This window comes from Sinohyriopsis cumingii, chromosome 16 (assembly GCF_028554795.1).
Source record: "Sinohyriopsis cumingii isolate HCF-2022 chromosome 16, ASM2855479v2, whole genome shotgun sequence".
Classification (NCBI taxonomy): domain Eukaryota; kingdom Metazoa; phylum Mollusca; class Bivalvia; order Unionida; family Unionidae; genus Sinohyriopsis; species Sinohyriopsis cumingii.
Window position 1 is genome coordinate 79,241,069 of NC_142976.1, and position 19,518 is coordinate 79,260,586.

A 19,518-nucleotide genomic window follows, 5' to 3' on the forward strand; every position below is an offset into this window, starting at 1 on the left:
TTCCGTATAGTACCTCAAAAGAAACTGTCCATCGTATCCGGAGAAATTGTGAGCCATCACCGTGGCATGACGATGACAATCTCCGTAACGTTCGATGTCCTCTTGGCTCCACGTCTTGTCGATGGGGTCTAAGACCCATTGGGCAAAATCGGCTAACGTGTTCGGTCCTCGAAAGATTTTTTCACGCCCTCCAGGAATCTTGCTGCAGTGAGGGCAATGACTGAAGATAGGTTCTTGAATGCACTTCTCGCACGCTCGATGAGCCACGCAGAAATTAGGAATGTGAATGCCGGTCTCTTGCATGCATTCGAAATCGAAAAAGATGAAATTGCCTTTCTTCTTGTGACCGTCCTCTTTCTCTGGTGGGGGTTGGTATTTTTGCACGTAGCATTGGTGTTCCAAGTCCACGATGTGGTGACAAATGTGACATTTTTTCTTTCCTCGACATACGTGTGCCTTGGCATTATTGGTAAGTATGCCTTGTCCACAGGTAGGGCACAATCTCAGGAGTTGACAAGCACATTTCTTCTGTGAACCTTGTGTTTTCAAATGTTGTTGGTAACAGGTAGGGCTGACAAACGTGCACAGACAAGTCGAACAAGGCACTGGTTCTTCGCTCAGACAGGGTGGAGAGGCCAAACATCCTGGGCATTTCCATCCACAATGCTTGTGTTGCTCTCGATTGTTATAACCATAATCACATTTCTCACAATAATAACCATATCCCAGGTATCCGGTGATACTGGTAATGGTATCGAAATGGTCATCGTGATAATAAACATGAATGTATTTTCCGTCCTTAAAATTTTGGCCTCGAAACAACAGAGGCCCGCACATTTCTTGAGGGTGCACTTTCAAGGTGTAGCGTGGAGCTAGGGCATCTTGCAATTTTTGCATCTCAGGAATGCCACAGGGTGTGTCTTTGGACAGGCCAGCTTGTTGCAACAGGAGTTCTGCTTCGTTTCGTTGTTTGGTTCGGTTCGATTTTCGAATGTTCTCCCAGGTTCTTTTCCATTCTACCGTGTCGTTCTTGTTGGCATAGGTTCGTCCCACCACGATGGCACGGGCTAAGCACATCTGGTCTTGAGGGTTGTTAATTCGGACGAGACTCTTTTTGGTGTTGCGAAGGTCGTCCACCAATAAAACCTTTTTGCGTCCAGTCCCTTGAGGAAGAGAGACGTGAGCCATTTTCAGTGTGGCTTTACCATCGGTGATGTCAAACTGGTCATTAGATTGTTGTACGTGTTGAATCTTGTCCATGATTTTGGAAGTGGTTAGTTCTGAGGGTCTGCTAAACTCGATCCAAACAGGGGATTTCAAACCGTCGTGATCTATGGATAGTGTCAAGCAATCGTCTTCTTTGGGTTGACATTGTCGCTTGAGTGCGGTGAGCAAAGAATCCCACATCTCGGTGATAAACCCTTCTGCTTTCTCCAATGGTACGTCGGCCTTGAAATCTTTAAACTTCACTGTGTAGGTGTAAGCCGTGATTCTAAATTTTCTAGAGGAGCGCTTTTCTGTCTCTCGAATGGAATAGTATTTTTCAGGGTTGACTAAGGGTGACGAACTTGGTTTAGAGGTTTCAAATTCTGGTTCACTCATGTCCTCTTCAAAATCACTGGCATGAATTTGTGCCAAGATTTCAGCTCTGGTACGAGGCGATAGATCACGTTTCTGTCTCTTACTTTCTTCTTCTTTCTTCTCGAATGAATAGGATCGTTTCATCTTGAGTGCAAAACGTCAAATGACTCAAGTGTAAACACCATAAACTAATTTATAGTCATGGCAGACCAGCGTATATAAAAGTGTGCGTGTCTTGTCCTTTCACTATTCATTTCACTCTCAAGCCGAGCACAACGATGGAAGAGACTAACCAAATCGAACGTTTCGTCAGAGCTTTGCGAGGGGTCATTAGAAAATTCTCTTCAGACCAGCCGACGGACTACTCTCCTTCCTTTCGAGATAAAAGTCAAGATACTTGCTATATCTGTCAGAAGAAAGGGCATTGGTCTTCAGAGTGTCCAGACCGTCAAAAAAGAAAAAAAAAAACAGGGGCTAAAAAAGACAAAAGTAAAGATACCTGTTATTATTGTAAAGAAAAAGGACATTGGTCTCCAGAATGCCCAAAAATGAAACAAGAGGAATCAGAAAAAAAGAGGAATTCTTCAGAAGAAGAGAGGGATTCTTCAGAGGAAGAGAGGGATTCTTCAGAGGAAGAAGAGGAAGAAAGAAGACTATTTACAAGAGGCAAAGAAACAGGAGAAGAAAAGAAGAAGGGAAGAAAATGAGGAGAAAGAAGAGGAAAAGACGGTGAAGAAATTAAAAAAACAGAGAGACTAAACAAGGAGAAAGAAGACGTGAATGAACTTTTTATTAAAGTGTTGTGTTGTGAATTGTGAATTGGATTGTAAAAAAATGGATAAAAGAATAAATTAATGATATAAGGTAAGTGTCTTTGAGTTTTGATTTTAAAATAAGAACGTACACTCACGCACTCATACACAGAAACGTACTATAAGGGTAAGATGGGTGGGTTTTTTTTTTGAGTTATTGGCAAATTGAAATTGTATTTCTTTTCGAGAAATGTGGGTGGCCCTGAAAAGGGCCTTTTTTTCTTTATGGTGTAGGGGTGAGTTTAAGCAATCACCTTTAACTGCCTTAAGCCTTTGCCACGGCCAAGGCCTACTTCTGGACTGCGTAATGTTGATGATGATGATTGGGTTGAAATCACTAAGGGTGATACGGTAGGCTTAGTCACAGGGTTAACGTGCTTAGCTCGGGAAGGTCGTATTCTCTTCGGTCGTGATAAAGAAGTCTGATACATTTGTTTCAGACTTCTTAACTCCGCTAAAATGTCCAACAGTACCATGACCGTTTGATTTTCACCCTCTTGTTTCTTTGCTGCTACTTCTTCTTCTTCTTGTTTATTTCTTACCTCTTCTTGTTGCTGTTGCTGTTGCTGTAGGAGAAAAGCTTGTTCCGCTTCCTTTTGTCGTTGCATAAATTTCTCCAATTCTTCTTTCTGTCTCTGTCTAAAATTCTCCACTTGCGGTAATGAAGAATGAGACGAAGGTTCCGGAACAAATTCTTGCGAGGTAAGAAAATCCACAAAATCCCAATGTACCTCTTCTGAAAGTAAGTCCGGGTTCCCTTGGACAGTCTCCCCTGTTGGTGTACCCCAATGGATCGTTTTCTGAGTTTCCGTCATGTTGAATCACTGTCGCATAGATTGACTGCACACAAGCGCTAACGAATCTATATAGACCACGTGACGTCACAGACTGTTCTCTTCGGATTGGATGCGAGCTGACTGAATTTTGTAACGCGTGTTTGGATTGGTGAATGAACTCAATCCGTTTCAATCCTACCTGTACCTATAAATAAGCGCAGTTCACCGCATTGATTCACCTGTTCTCGTCGCTTCAAGATGTGGACCACAGTTGAGTCATCCACCCTTGTGTCTTCCATGATGTTTAGGACGGACATGCTCATGTATGTCCGATCCAAGTGGACCGTTGTCCACAGGACAAACACCAGCCTGTGGATACGTAGGATCTACGTTGAAAGACAAAGATGCCTGAAAAGAGTGCTGATTTACGGACCAACAGTGAGACGTAGCCTAAGGACAAGAAGAAGACCAATGCGGTGCCATTTATGTTAATGAATACATTAACATAAACCCAAAGGCCCTTTTCAGGGCCAGCCATATTTCTCGAAAAGAGATAGCCTTTCAATTGCCTACCCTTTTTTAAATTTAAATTTAAATTTAAATTTAAAAAAAACTTTAAAAAAAAAAAAAAATCCCATATTCAATTCCCCTTGTCCCTAGACAAGCCCAAACTCTATTCCCATGTTAATTTCCCTTGTCCCTAGACAGACCCAAACTCTATGTTAAATTCCCATTGTCCCTAAAGTGACCCACGATTTTTCTCCATGTTAAATTTCCATTGTCCCTAAAGTGTCCCAGGGGTCTTTTTAATGCTAAGTCCCATTGTCCCTAATGTATCCCACCTTACTACTTCAATGTTTATTGGATTTCTGTGTGTCTTATCCTTACATATTAATTTAAGTGTCTACAAGTCATCCTAGCAATCCCATACCTTGCTGGCCTGTAGGAAGGAGAGGTTATTCAAACAATATTTCACAACATATACTATTTTCTGTTCTTTTCTAAACAAATGTAATCGAACTTCTAAGAGTTGAAAAAAGAGCTCGCCTCCTTCCCTTGATATTTAGCAATTAAATTTAAATCATGTGGACAAATTCATTCAACATAAAGCTTATGAGGTGTGATATTGATTACAATGCGTCATATGATAGACTTCCGAAAATTACACCATATCAAAGGACCAATTAGAATCAATTTTCATTTTTATATCTATGTTTAATTCAAATGATTGTTAGCTTGTTTTTGCGTTCTTGTCTAGTTGTATATAAATAGCACAGAAGTGTTCAAAGGGAACTAAATCCTTGTATCTACCAACTCAATCTACCATTTCAGATCATCTGCCAAAGATTTGTATGTAATTTTTATTGATGTAAAAACCAGAGAAGACAATATTTTTAAAAAGACAGATTTGTAATAACTAGTACTTACATAAGATTAAAAACTTTGCGTGAGCGCGCACGCACGCACGCACACACACACACACACACACACACACACACAATAATTGCATGTCAGAGTTGATCCTCAATTAAAACACACAAATACACGTTCCTTTCTGTATTGATTTACAATAATAAATGAATCATTAGGAATGATTTAAGGAGGAGCTACAACTATACTGACCGACACTGGACTGAGAAGAATAGAAATTAATCAAACGTCTTTTATATACATACAAATACACATGGCAGTAACCCTCCCTCTTTAAAATATTAAAGTCCAGCATTGCAAAAAGCACGAAAATCAAATTAAGGAACAGATTACAGAATAAAGATACATTAAATTTAATAGTCAAAGCCACTACCCTGTCAATTCATTCTAATTCCTTTTGTTTTTTCACTTCTCTGTCTTTTCCGTTGGTTTGGCTTTCAAGCGATGTTCTTAGCGCCACTTGAAACAGAATTTTTTGTTGGTTGAAACTGTATCTATTATGTCTTGCATTTTGTTTTTCGAATTGTTAAGGAATTCCAGGAAAATTTCTTTGCATTTCTCCTCAGTTTAGCAACGCCATATTATGCTGTTAACACAATATGCGGCATAATTTCGGTGCAAACAGTAGGCCTAAGTGCTTTCACCATGTAGTGCATATCTGAAAATGTCTATTGCATGAAATCAGCTCAGCGGTATGCCGTGGCTTCCAGACACTTTTGTTTTAGTATGTTGTTCAATGATTCAGCATTATTGTTTGTCCATAAGTCCTCGTTCAGATTTTGTCTTCTTTGTTCATTTACATGGCATTAGAGTTTCCCTTTTATGTGGCTGTCACAACATTTAATGAAGAGGTGGTCACAAAGAAGCTGCTTCATATCCGATGACCCCCCCCCCCCCCAAGACGTCCGAACTGTCCGTGTTAACCAGCCCGGCGTCGCCAAACATTTTGTATAGGACTGTTCTCTTCAGATTCCTAGTTACACCAACTTTTCTTTCGAGTTGGAATGTAATGTTTTATTGTAGGTTTTTGTTTGTTTGTTTGTTTTCATGTGCTCTATACACTGCACCCGAGACACACTTGGGAAGGATATCTCCACAGCTCTGGTCAAGGGAGGTTCTTCATCTTTACAAAATGACACATGCTTGTGTTGTCTTATTTCGACACTTCTGATATTGTTCTTGAGTTTGGCTGCAATATAGGATAGTAATGTTCTGCATTATCTCCAAACCTGCGTTTTTGTGCAAAAGAATGGGCTGAATAACTGGATGTTCATTGGTGTCTTTCCTCATGATACTCTGGTTTCTGCATACAATTGTTGTGAAATTATTTGTTTCCTGTTTTTCTCCAAATAATGTAAGTCAGTTATTTGGTGGTCGGTATATAATATGATTGATGGCACTTTATCTGTATTGCATTATTCACTTCACAAACTTACGTTTCCCACACATTCCAGTTATCTCTAACATCTCATAGGCAATATTTTCTGAGTTTGGTTTTTCTATTATCTTTAACAGTCTTCTTGATAGGTTTGTTCATGCTTGTTGGAAGTACAGTGGTACATTTAAAGAGTCGTCTCGTTTTAATTCGTAATAAACTTTCCAAGCTTTTTATAAGAGCAGTCTATCTGGTATTTTATCCATCATTTTGGGATTTGTTCTCACGTATGGCCGATTGACATAAGGTTGAAAAAAACCCACTAACTGTTGTGAATAAACTACAACCCGATGACCCATGTATGTTACTGATACTGGAAACTGGTGTAAAAATATGCACATATTCAGATTCATTTAACATATATATATATATTCCTCCACCCACATTTTATGAGATACGATTGAGTTAATACATTTATAAAGGTGGTTTGTGGTAGGTTTCTGGTGGTGTGTGGTAAATGGACTGGGACACAGGTGTTCCATGCGAGCTTGATGATTAAAAAAAAAGAATAATCTTAAAGAAAGAAAGAAATCACACCGATTTACAAAATTATCTCAGATTGCCCCCATGAATCGTTCTGACATTGGACCCTGTCTATCATACTCTTTTATATTATGATAGACAGGGTCCTATGTTAGAACGGGTAATGATGGTAAATCTGAATACATGACTCTGGCGTTTTGTCAATAGAGTACAATGAAATCTCTGATAACACAAAATCACCTCATTCATATCATAAATTTGACAGTAAATTTTGTCACTCGGTATGACTTTATTTTTCCTATAGATTATTGTGTATTTTTTTTCGACATCAAGCTCGGGTCGAGCACCTGTGGAGAAGACATGGTCTTGTTTTAACTTCATTACGCTTTCGAAATTCGCCGTATTTTACATGTTTATTATTAAAAGTAAATTTATGCAATCATATAACCACAGGTGCCCGACACGAGCTTAAGCTGAAGAAGAAAAAAGAATCTGAAGGATAAAAAATCATAAAGAGTCTCTTTTATATTATCATAGACAGAGTTCTTTGTAAAAATGGGTCATGGGGTAGTCTGAAGTAATTTTGTCACTCGGTATGACTTTTTTCCTTCAGATTATAGCATTCTTCAACATCAAGCTATTGTCAAGTACCTGTGCTCATGTCATGGATATATATATATATATATATATATATATATATATATATATATATATATATATATATATATATATATATATATATATATATATATATATATTTAATATCCACAATTTAAAATAGCAGACCCGATGAACCACCCAGTTTTAGGAAAGTGGTGTTCCTTCTCAAAAACAGGTGGCCTGAAGCTCGGGCCTGTGGACATGCATTAATATCGTACCCTGTTCCATAAAAGAAATCATAGTTTCATATATCTGTACGAAGCATCATTGGATAAAATTAAAAATCTTTAAGTAATGGATCAAGATGCATCCATAGTGTAATAATTTGCATCCTATTGGGCTACATAAATTCAAGTTTGCATGGATCATGTGTGAACTTTTTAAACTGGAATTTGATCTATTGAAAGCAATGCAATTTCTTATATTTGTGATCATCAAATTAGCACTTAAATGGACTACAAAACATAAAACTCCATTTTCCTAACTTTCCACCTTCCTGTTTGAAGGGAAGATTGACACAAAGTCTATGTTGATTGTTGGTGATCACAGTGTTTTTCTTCTTCTCCCCAGTGTTGTGAATTTACAAAGGTTTTACAGTGTTTGTAAACAAACATGTTTATGCTTTGGCACAAAGGCTGCAATGAAGCTTATTTGGTTTCACATAAAACAATCATCCAAATGAAAAATATATTTGTATAATTTTTTATAAATATAGATAACATAGAGTTAAATTCGGGAAATCTGTTGACTTCTCAACTTTCAGTGTTTATATATAATGCACACTGTATCATTGAATAAACAATTACCTTTATATACCAAGAATGCCTAAATCTAACTCTTCTATCATCACCAAAATTAGAGGGAAATAATGTTCTAAAAATGGACTGAACTACATGTGAGTATTGACCTAGAACTAATAACTTGACTTGTGAAGTCTTTTTGAATTTCATGGCAAATAAAGTGTTTAACAGCAGTCAGCAAGTGTCACTCTGTGTAGTGTTGGTGTTCTGCATGATGCAAGGTTTTGGATTAAATGTTTTTAAGACCCCAAACTAACTTTGCTGTATCTTAATTACAGGAATTTTTCAATGCAATAAAAACTTAACTGTAATACAAGATAATTTTATCTGAAAATATGTTTGAAATATATATAATATTGATGAAGTAATTTTTAAAAATGAAGCTGACAGCGTTTAGACAACAAAGTTGACCAGTGAATGTTGTTTAAGACAAGTGGTAGCTTGGGTCCGTGCAACTTGCAACAATCAACAAGATAGCTCTCAAAGATATTTTAAGCAAATTTGCAATATACCTAATGTATTTAGGTGTACATACTAAGAAACACTAACAAATGAAATGTTCCAGATTTGCTTTCAGATTTCATATTCGATTTCAGGTACATTGCCAGCTGTTAGTATATAGAAAAATACTGTGGGTTTCAGTCTAAATAATCATCAAAGACAACAATGTAATAGGAAATTACAGTTCTAAGGAGGCTCTACCTTGTTAAACAGTGGTGCTGATGTCTCTCACAAAGACCAAAACCATGGCAGCAATATGAACTAATCCTGATAACTTTTGGCAGGTACACTGTGATATCAGTGCAGCAATATGAACTAATCCTGATAACTTTCAGCAGGTACACTGTGATATCAGTGCAGCAGTATGAACTAATCCTGATAACTTTTGGCAGGTACACTGTGATATCAGTGCAGCAATATGAACTAATCCTGATAACTTTGGCAGGTTCATTGTGATATCAGTGCAGCAATATTAACTAATCCTGATAACTCTTGGCAGGTACACTGTGATATCATTGCAATATGAACTAATCCTGATAACTTTTGGCAGGTACACTGGATGTGTCTTAATGAGAATTTGATATCACCACCTGACTGCTGAAGATCTTACAAGCTAAACTCTTTCCATTTGTTCCAAATGCCAGGCTAGGCTTAAATAGGTACAACATGTTGTACTTATAGATCAGTAAGATGTAGGTCAGGTAAATAAAAATGTGTTAGGTAGGAAGATTTTAGAATGACATTAAGTGCACAAGCACTAATGAAAATCATTGAACTTAACATAGTGAAACTCAGAAATGTGCAGCAACAGATTATATTCCTCTCCAAAGTAAACAAGATTTCCACAAGTATGCTTATCAGATGCATCTTTAGCCAATTATAGGCTAAACAGCTAACATAGTACATTAGATATTTTAAAGTTCAAGGCATGGTGGGGATGGTGATGTTTGATCATTGGTGCAGCAATTAGATATAATAATAATACTGCTAATAATAATACTTTATTTAGGGACAAATAAATTCCAATATATAGTTAAATGACAATGTACTAAATTAAAAACACATAATTTGAGCAAGTTCTTACAAATTTTTCTGTTTATTTTGTATATATATATATATATATATATATATATATATATATATATATATATATATATATATATATATCATCTGTTTGAGCAGCATTTTCTAAAGTTTCGACTGTGTGTTAATCAAAGTAAGTCTTAACGCCACTTTGGATGCAACTCTTGAACTCTTCAACTAATAAGAGTTTTTCTCTTGCAAATTTGACAGGGGGTAGCTTCTTTTTTTATCTTTCTTAAACTTGTATCGATGAGCCTCAGATACCAACTCATAATCCTGGTATTTTATTGTTTTTATACTTTTGCAAATATGGACTCTATATATATATCCTCAATGATATACATTTAATATATATCTGTTCTAGTTTTAATATTTTTTTATAGTAATCAAACTAAAAAAAAATCAGAAAATATCGAAAACTGGCCTCATAAACAAATACTGTCTACATTTGAGTATGCAAGGCTATTGTTTTGAATTTCACAAAATTATGTACACTCAGTTGTATTTATTTTGACTCCCAGTATTTGATAATTTTTCTCTTTTCATCGGGTCGCTATTTGCATCTGTATTATTGTGTACAGTTTCAAACATTAGCAAGTAAACAGTTCAGGTTTTAATTTACCAAAAAGTATACTAGATTATAGATACAAATAGCAGCCGTACAAAACCAGAAACAATATGAAACATCTGATATCGGAGTAGATACAATACAGCAGTTTGGTCTCTTCATGTTTACAATGTAGCGTTCTTGTTCCATGTTAAACTAGATAAACAGAATAATAGCATGATCTAGTTTTATTCAGAAATGTGCATGCCGCGGTGATTGTGGTGATCGTTCTCTTTATGGCATTGGTCACTCACAGAAAATAAAATAATGTGCTTCGATAAACCTGTTTTAAGTACCCAAGGCTATTCCTTAATTTTGACCTTTTATATATCAAGGCTTCACATATAAATCATTTTGTAAATCGTGTTTTTATTTCATCCATTTTAAGTATCATAATGTTTAATAGATTTGTGTTTCTTTAAAACTTACAAACTTTATAAAATCAGGAAACAAATTTATTAGAATACATTATAATTGGAATATGGCTATCATACATGTGTAGCAGTTGGAAGAAATAACCTCCTGAAGAATTATATAAGAATCCTATATTTCTTGTAATTTCCAACTCTTTAGGGGAAACTTATGATCAAATCATCAAGTGAAGATATAAATATTATATTTCATTTAGATATGAGATGAAGGTTTGAACTTAAAAATAAGATGGACTCGAACATAATACAAGGATGATCTTGTGTGAAATGTTGGAGCATTTAAATTGTTTTTAAATGCATATTTTTACGTGGCTAATGGTCAAACCAGTCCATAATCATTTAATAATTTATAAATCCCAAAACATATAGGGGAGAAACAAAACTGCATGTCTAACAATCAGGGGTGATAACTCTCAACTAAAGACAGAACATTAATACTCAACTTAGTCAATATCTCATAACAATCAAGCTACATCTCAAATTTGACTGAAATCCAAAAACATAGAAGGGACTAACTGTGCAGAAAGAAAACTGCACGTTTGACAATCAGGGGGGATAACTCTCAATTAAAGACACAGAACAAATAAAATCTTAATTAAGGGAGTTATCATGAAGTAAGTGGGTGGGTGGTCCATCAGTCAGACAATCAATCTCAGAGGAGGACTAATCTAGCTGCATACCAAATTTGGTTGAAATTCAATAATAACTGAATTACTGTGCAAAAATGAAACTGTGATGGATGATTAGAAAGAAGGAAGGATGGATGGAATGACAAAATAATATATAGCCAGGATCAATTAAATGCATTTGTTCTCTTTTTCTGATGGAAAGCAGGAAACAAGTAAATATGAGATTTTTTGTAATTGACCTTCATACACAAGAGCTTGCTCAACAGATGTGACCACCTCAGTGCTTTGATTATAAATCATCTCTTCAACAAGGTAATTAGCACATTAATCTTGGTGGAAATATTTGGTCTCTATGCTGTTTAACTCACAAATATTTGAAAAGGTTAATAAAAATTGTATGTGATCAAAAGGCATCTGCAACTATATAATAAATAAAGATTACATACAATCAAGAAAATGTAATGAAAAGCTATAAATAAACTCATTAGTAAAGACTTAACAAAATCATCTTATCGCCAGCGGAAAAAAATATCAAACAACTAGCATAATTCAATGGCTGAATAATGCATATCACCATATTTTTAATAACACATTCCAATAATCCACCCACCCACCCATCCCAACCCAACCCAAACAAATTTCCAGATGATGACTCATCAGTTGGAACATAGAATTTGACTTAGTATATGGAATCTTGTCATAAAATATCTAAAAATTTCACTGTAATAGTAGATTTGACTTCTAGCCTCCACAGCAACTACAGGGGATGGGGAATGCATAAAACATACACCCTTTCTTCGTGTACATGGTTACCACATGGGCAATCTGTGTATCAAGAATGTGAGTTGTAGGATATACGCAAGAAGAAGAAATAAACAGTGGGTGTCACGGAACTGAAGTGTGGGGATAATAAAGGGTCTTCAGATTTGAATAAATATTTAACTGGAGTATTATCACCATTATAAACAAAAGTACTGTATGTATTTGCATATAAGGCAGGTCCAACAACAATGGTCCTCTTTTCTCATCACATAATATGCCAGCAGATCATGGCCTATATAGCTGTTCTACTGATTAGTCCTAACAAACGGAATAAACCCAGATCTACTGGTGCATTATACAATGGTAGATCTGGGTCTGTGCAGATTATAGTTGGATCATACTTTTATTTGAGTATTTGCGGTAATCATTTGTACTTATAACTTCACAACTATAAAATCAAACAATTTCAAACTCTTTATCTGATAAAACAAGCATAGAATTACAAATCTTCGTCTGTTAGGCATCAAACTGACTGAAGTGTTGGCCATAATTGCTCCTGGTTTCACACTTTTACCAACAAAGCAGATGAAGGTATACACTGCCATGCCCAAGTGATCCCATATATATATATAAACAAAAGAACAACCAAAAAACCCACAAAAAACACCTTTCAAAGTTTACTTAATTGGTTGTTCATAGTAACAACAGCCAATCAAAAAAGTCTGTTGGCATATATCACTACTGATTAAGAACTTAAGATTTATTCTGATCATAGGAAACACGATCTTATCACCCCACCCACCCCATAATCATCTAGATTAAGAGAAAGTGAGATGACCAGGAGAAAAATGTTTCAACATCAAGTAATTGGACCAGTTCTTATGGCCAAGATATGACAAAACATTAACTCTATTATTTTGTGATTCGTGTCAAAAGTACCAGTAAAGAACAACTGTGTCTGTCCAAGTGTTTTAAACTTTTGAATGTCAGCCTATGTCAACCATATACGATGCAATGAACATATACATTCCTCAAATGCAAAAAGCAGCACTGTTACTATAGTTAACAATGTATCTGTCTTGGCAGATGAACATCTGCTATCTCTGAATCCAGCCCTCCCAGAAAACACACAAACATACACACACAAAACGTCTTTCTGTCAATATATTATATGGACAAGGGAATCAACTCAAACAGGTTAAAACTGAAGGCATACAAGGGGATATCATTTTTGTCAATGGCTGGTGTCACATCCATGACATCACATCACTCTCAGCACCCATTTCCCAACCACAGCCTTTATTCTCTTTCTGAAGATGAGAAGTTAGCACCTGTGACGAACCATGGGATAATGTTCGATGATCTCAGACACATTTAAACTTCATGGAAGTGAGCCACAACAAGGTAGTATCCGACTCGCTATCCAATTCTGACATACCGAAACCACTCTCACTCACATTATTCCCAAATGGAATCTACCCATAGGCAAACTCGTCTAAGTCTGAGCTAATGTCATGCTCCTCCACTAACACTGAAGCGACTATTGTACTTGCAATTTATGATAATGCTATCTTCAGCATGCTGAGTGAGTGATATCCATTGATCCAGGCTTGATGCAGTTCTGTTCTAATGGTTCAGTCATTCTAATGATGCAACTTGTTTCTTTACTAAGAACAGGCTGCTATCACTAGTCAACCAACAATAGCTAATTCGCCCCCTCCCCGATCAATTTTCGAAAAGAATCTGTTGGATCCCGTGCATACTCTCAGATGTTATCTGAGATGCACAGACTATATCCGCATCAACTGTAAAGAACCATTCCTAATTCTGAAGCCAGGAATGCAAAACAAACCCCACAAGTACTAGCCACTTGACTAAAGGGAGTTTTTGAATTGTATTCTGAACTCTCACAGGATCAGGTACACTAGTGTAGTTTGCTGCTTACAAAAACGATCTACTTTCATCAGCCTGGACTTGAACAGAAATGTTCATTACTAAAGTCTGGCATGTAAATAATTCGTATGTTAAGAGTAGATAAGCAGAAATTTCCGGTGCTAGGGTCTGGCAGGTAGGTATGTCCGGTGCTAAGGACTGGAAAGGAGGTATTTCATATGGCTTTAATTTCAAGGCATCCTGTTGTAAGACTTAATAAGCTTATTGCATGGCCATGCATCAGTCTTTCATCATGTATCTTGGTTATTGTAAACTTGTTCTCCAAAACTACTGTACCAACTGGAACAAAAAATGTGGTTGAAAACTTTCTGGCATAAAGCTAATACATATAGTGCCAATTTATTTTAATTAGTAAATCCTTCATATATAGTTTGACTTTTACACAGACAATAAGCATCATGTCCCACTCAGTCATATTATCCTCACACCAGAACAATCAGTCCTAACTCTAACCTCATAATGCTGAGCGCCGAGGCAAGCAGCTGCATGTACCCTTTTTTAAAAGTCTTTGGTATGACATGGTAGGGGTTCAAACCTGCGACCTACCACATCCAAGGCGTACACTCTAACCACATAGGCCACCAGAGCGGTTCATCCGTTTTGAGACTGGATGGTACTGGTGTGAGACTGGATGGTACTGGTGTTCCAAACTTTCCTCCTGGAGTCTCTGAATGAATCCTGGTCTGAATGGGGTTGTTTTGGATGGCCATAATGCTTGTCTTTATAGAAAAATGAATACACATCACACTTGGGACTTACCCTTTCATTGTGGAGGGTTCATAACATTTTAATGTTAATGGGGCGTTACAACTTTATCAACACAAATCTACCATGCAAACACGAGCGTGTGCTAATTACTGTCTTTCAATCAGTCTACTTCATGACTAAAATCATGATGAAAATAATATGTCAATTAATTGTTCATATTATAACAAGAATAAGATGATGAATCATAATAAAGAAAACTAATATGAATGTTGAATTCAGCATGTCAAATATTACATACGGGTGGTACTGATGTGTTGTTTGCAGTATGTGCAAAGAATTACCAACCCTATTATTTTCTTTGCTGTCACGCTTCACAAAAAATCTCTTGTCAGCCCAGAGTTCTGAAATTTATGTTTGTGGAACTTTGCTTTCTTTGCTGAGCGCTAATTGCTTCCTAAATCGCCTTAAAAACTTGAACTGACATAATCATGCTTTGTGTTTTACATATGAAGTAAAACCTGGCTTAAAAGATAATATTGCTGCTGATCTTTAATACAGATGGCTCAAATATTCTCATTAAGGCAATACTAGGTTATAACCTTTGTTCTCATATCTGGCATCTATTTGATTTACCTATATTGGGTTGTTCCACTTTGTGATGTTTACCTATGCAAATTAGTATAATGGGCTCACCCAATGCAGCCCTCAAAGTACTTAACACATCACTCTAGCTATTGTGCAATGGTGGTTTATATCTGACCTCTTTGCCTTTTAATTACCGCTATTTAAAATGCCCAAAGGATAGTTATATATCAGCTCCAATCCGGTATGTTTACCATTTATGCATGCCACATGTAAATAGTCTATACTAATTTTAAGTAGTATTTCTTTTTCTATTTTCAAGGATTACTGAAAATCATATTTTTTAGAGAGAGAGTGGACATGATTAAGGAAACAACGCTCCACCATCCACTTTTGTGTTTCTGGCTCACTTGAAATGGGTTTCTGACTCATTGTGTGTGTGTGTACCCTCATGTAATTGTATTGCTGGCTCACTTGAGGGTATCAAAACAATTATGGACAGAAATATGTTTCTGGTTCACTTTTTAAGGTGGTATCACTTGTTATCTTTGTCACTGTGCTTTTCTTATGTCCTTGCGTCCATGGGCGAGGGTATGAGTGCCATCGGTGGAGTATCGCCTATCATCGAATGGGCATAATCCATTTTTGTTTATTGTGGTTGAGATCTGATGTCGTTAGGATTGGAATGTTCTCACGGAATAGTACTGGAGGTGTCCATGTAGTGATTGTGTATAATGTTGGTTTGTGGTTGTTTCGGCGGTGGCTTGAATTTTTTTTACTCCTCTGGACTTTTTCATGAAGATGTCATCATCGCGTGTGACGCAGTACATTTTGGATCAAAGTCCAATGAATTCCCTGATGGGCAGTCCTCAAATTTCATCCTTAAACTTTCCTAGCACTTTTTTTTATATTTTCGTTGCAGTGGATGTAATGGTCTCGTGGATAATCGTTAAGATCGAAGAGTTATTGATGTCGATGTAGGTCTGCGTAGTCGTCGTCGGTGTTAATCTCGTACATGAGAGAGTCTGATTCGGTCACGAGAAGCGTGGCTCTATCACCATACTTAACGTTTGATAAAGTCGTAGTAAAACTGCAAAAACTACGTAGATAAGTTTGTCTAGCAATATGTGTGTTTTTCTGGATTCGATGGCGACGTGTTCTTCGGCAAAGATTTTCATGTTGACAAAGGCATTGTTAGCTACGAGCTTGTCTTGTCAACGTTTTGTTATTAACGATTTCGATGTTCTTGCAACGTCTAATATTTTCCATTGTTTTTCCAAAGATGCTGCTGTTCATGAGCTTGAAGACGTTTTTGTCGATGGTGGTGATGGCTTTAGCACGCTGTGTAGTGTTGAGATCGACATAAGGTTTATTAACGGAAATTGCTTGAACTTGAGTAATCGATGCACTTTTTCGAGAACGAGTCCGTGCTGGAGACTTGTTCGATAAGTCGATAATGCATTTTGTAGTGTGGTTTATGGTTGAAGTTGGGCATGAATTTTTTTTTTTACTTTAGCGTCTCCTACTTCAAACTATTTCTTTTGTAGTAGCTGTTCCGGTGAGAGCATGGAGTTGTAAACGAAAATTTGTTCAGTGCAGAAGGGATAATCATTGTGAAGTTCGTGGAAGTTTTCTGGATACATAAGATCTGCTTCGACGAAATAGCCATAGTCATCTAGATATCATGCCTGCCTTTCCTTTAGAAATTGTTCCTCGCTGACCCAGTGAAAATCTCCCTCAGGAAAGGGTTGTGACATGCCACAGCCATAGAGATTGTTTATATCTAGGTATAGGATGTATATGGGAGGGTTCGATGGGATCATAGTTTTTCGTGTATTTGTTATTGGCCTTAGCGTGTTTTATTTTGCTGACGACAGAGATACCTAATTTGTCTGGATCGGTGAAGAGTTCTAAGTCCATGTTGGTGTGTTTGAGCATAGAGTCCCATGAGAGTCAAGGTGAGGAGAAATACGAGAGGGATTATAGTTGGCAATGACTCAAGCATGTGCACCTGATATTTTCAAAGACATCTGCGAGTAAGAGCACATCCGTTTTGAGACAAACATCGTGATAGTCTTCTAGAGTGTGACAGTTGAATTCTTTCCATATCTTACATGCGTACTGATATTCCTCAGTCGTGACTCCTGTTAGGCTAAGATGAGAATAAACATCTTTTTGAGGGGGTAATGAGGTGTCGTCGAAGCGTGAGGAGGCATCGTTCGATGTATTTGTAAGGATTAGACTCCTTTTTCTTGAGAAGTTCGGCTTGGTGTCCAAATTCCTTGTCAATCTGTTCAAACTTGAGACATTTTTTAGTGAATTCTTCCAGTGATGTAGACATAAACTGGAATGAGTCGATGACTCGGAAAGGTCCAATGGTGATCGACATGTACTTTTAGAAATTGTTGGCGATACATTTGATCTGAGTTCTCACTTTGGTGAGAATCTGCTTGATGTGTGGTTGATTGAGAGCTGCTACGATGAAAAGCCCATCATGAGCAATGACTTGAAGGAAGTCTGGATATTTGAAGTGTAAGTTGCAGTTCCCATGAGCAACTCTTCGATACTAACTCGTGATGTGGCATGGTCTCTTACTTTTGTATCACGTGGTTTTAAGTACTCTTCACAGATGTGGCACTGCTGAGCTGACTTATGATGAAATACAATCTTCCCCACGATTCTGATGATACTCCGACAACAAGGATTCATCGACGGAGCAGCATGTTTTATAGCCAATCGAGCATGGGACATGTTTATGCTCCAACTGAGTAAAAGAATGACTGAGATCTGGCGAGGGTGCTTCTGCTTTTCCCAAGAAAGTTTCCGAGTCAAAGACAATGTAAAATGTGTGAGTGTATTTTTTGTGGTGATGTTCAAACTTGAGCGTCTCATCACGTGGCATCTGCGTGATCTGTAATTCTTGTCAGTAACCAGACGACATGTGTTTGTGAAGTGGAGTTGGTTGAGAAAAGCATTGCAAACAGTGATTACAGAAATAGCCATTATTTACACTCTTTGTGTACTGTAATCGGCATAACCTGCTGAAGTTTTTGATGTACACAAAGCGGTTTTGGTAATGTAGTAAATTGGTATTTTGTTGTGAGGCTGTTTTGGAGACCATCATCAGATAGACCACGAAATGCTTTATCGCCTACCCATTTATCATCGAGTCCGAATACATCGATGGAGAGTTCCTCACTGAGCAACTCTAGTTTAGGAACGTCTTTGAATGATTACGGAAAGTTGATTCCAGTGATTTTAAGTGTATCGAAATATGGCTTGTACTTGGAGACATGGTCTGCATTGTCTTCAGCGGGATGTGTTGTGGATAGGATAGCCCACACGAGACAGTAATCATCGTTTTTTCTTTCTTTTACATTCATGCAGGCTTTAGTGGCCAAGACAGATTTTGTAAGAGGTACATCCTTACTTCCACGTAATGGTATAAATTTGGAAGTTTGAAACGAGATGGAATTGACTCTGGCGAGAATCTAAGCGGATCCTAACTTTTGTTAGTTTTCAATGCGGCGTTGGATAAACCACCAGACTGTATCAATGATATGACTAAAATCATCACTGCTATACACACTCACTGATTTTTATCTGATACACGGATCGATACTCTTATGTTCATTGACTAGATGGAAACTGAAGGCAACTCCTATTTTGACAACTGGGTGTGTACTTAGCTCTGTTTGGATCTTAGGGTGCATAGTGCACTGAAGGCATTTTTTGTCGACTCCACGCTGAAGAATATGAGAATGATTGTAAATATATCATTTGGCAATTCCTCCGTACGCTTTTCAACACGTCTGGGGGGTGGGAGTGAAAGACGTGTGACCTGATCACGTTGTCGCTTAAGGGATTGTGGATCGATTTCGGGTATTTTTTTCTCGATATCATCTCGACGGGATTGACTGCAGATTTCATGCTAAAGTCGAAGGAGCTTGGAAGGCTTAGCAGCTTTTCCCCGTGAGCGCTTGTATTTGTTTCTCAGCTGCTTCATGTACTGCTGAGTTGTGATGACCTCTCCTTCTGCGATCGCCTTGTACTCGTTAACAAGCGTACGGCGTGGCATCACTTTGATATCTCTTGTGACGCGTTCCGGAAGCTCATGATGAGTGGCATTGGATCGTGGATATGGTAATGGAGACCCTGAGATCGACTGAACGATGCTCCTAAATCTCTGAGCGAGATCATGACGAAGAATAGAATCTCTTCCTGGTTCAGCACCAAAATGATGTAGAATTCTGCTTCTCATTGTTACTTAGGACAAGATTTTAG